Source organism: Arachis ipaensis, chromosome B07 (assembly GCF_000816755.2).
Source record: "Arachis ipaensis cultivar K30076 chromosome B07, Araip1.1, whole genome shotgun sequence".
Taxonomy (NCBI): domain Eukaryota; kingdom Viridiplantae; phylum Streptophyta; class Magnoliopsida; order Fabales; family Fabaceae; genus Arachis; species Arachis ipaensis.
In genome coordinates this window covers 5,543,488-5,544,001 of record NC_029791.2, presented here as the reverse complement: position 1 = coordinate 5,544,001, position 514 = coordinate 5,543,488, and positions in this window count along the sequence as shown.

Below are 514 nucleotides of genomic sequence, written 5' to 3'. Positions count from 1 at the left end.
AATAAAAAGAGAAAATAATATTAGATATTTTTATTTTTTCTTTCAATTTCTTATATTTTTAATGAAATTTGATAATTGTTTAATATTGTGTATAACTAAACAAATAATTAATTTGAAATAGAGAGAATATATGATTAACTATATGCCAAACTTTTAATAACATAAAACATCCAATCTAATATTGTTTTCTTCGATAAGAAGTATTTAACACAATAAATATAAGGTAATAAGATATTAATAAAAAGAATATCTAAATTAATTTTTAAAATATTTAAACTAGATATTCTCGTCTTTAATAGATTTTATCCTCTAAAAGTTTTTTAAAAGAATAATTGATCATTTTATCACTTTTAACTAAATTTTTAATATATTTGTTAAACAAATAAATTTCTTAACAAATTTTATTTTAAGATAATTATGTTCTAAAACTATCATCTTAAGACAAACTAATCTTCTTAAAAAAATGAGAGGGGTACTCATTTGTGCCATGGAATTAATTATCAAAAGATTTTGA